The sequence below is a fragment of the Rhincodon typus genome, chromosome 15 (assembly GCF_021869965.1).
Source record: "Rhincodon typus isolate 14 chromosome 15, sRhiTyp1.1, whole genome shotgun sequence".
NCBI lineage: Eukaryota > Metazoa > Chordata > Chondrichthyes > Orectolobiformes > Rhincodontidae > Rhincodon > Rhincodon typus.
In genome coordinates this window covers 58,893,758-58,894,771 of record NC_063346.1, presented here as the reverse complement: position 1 = coordinate 58,894,771, position 1,014 = coordinate 58,893,758, and positions in this window count along the sequence as shown.

Here is a 1,014-nt window from a genome sequence, read left to right as displayed (position 1 = left end):
CAGAGCTGGATGAACACAGCAGGCCAAGCAGCATCATAGGAACAGGCCCCTTCATCAGGATTTCTGATGAAGGGTCTAGGCCCGAAACGTCAGCCTTCCTGCTCCTATGATGCTGCTTGGCCTGCTGTGTTCATCCAGCTCTACACCTTGTTATCTAAGATCTGGACAATATCCAGGTTTGGGTTGACACGTGGCAAGTGACATTTGTGCCACACAAATGCCAGGCTATGACCATCACCAATAAGAGACAGTCTAAACACCACCCCTTACCATCACTGAGTCCCCCAATATCAACATCCTGGGGGTTGTCATTGACCAGAAACTCAGCTGGACTCACCACATAAATGCAGTGGCTACAAGAGCAGCTCCGAAGCTAGAAATACTGTGGTGAGTAACTCACCTTCTGACTTCCCAAAGCTGTCCACCATCTACAAGGCACAAGTCAGGAGCGTGATGGAATACTCCCCACTTGCCTGGATGACTGCAGCCCCAACAAAATTCAAGAAGCTTGTCACTGTATAGGATAAAGCAGTCCACTTGATTGGCACTACATCCACAAGCATCCACTCCCTCCACCACCGACGCTCAGTAGCAGCAATGTGTACTATCTACAAGATGCACTGCAGAAATTCACCCAAGATCCTCAGACAGCACCTTCCAAACCCATGACCACTTCCATCTAGAAGGACAAGGGCAGCAGACATATGGGAACACCACCACCTTCCAGTTCCCTGAAGTACATCGCCATTTTCACTGTCGTTGGGTCAAAATCCTGGAATTCCCTCCATAATGGCATTGTGAGTCAACCCACAGCAGGTGGGCTGCAGCGGTTCAAGAAGGCAGCTCACCACCACCTTCTCAAGGGCAACTAGGGATGGGCAAGAAATGCTGACAGCTAGCAATACCCAAATCCCACAAATGAATAGGAAAAAACCTTTCTCATTCAACTGACACCATATATCTGGTGCCTAACCTGTGAATTGTACATTTAAGAAACAATTGCATTTAAATAGT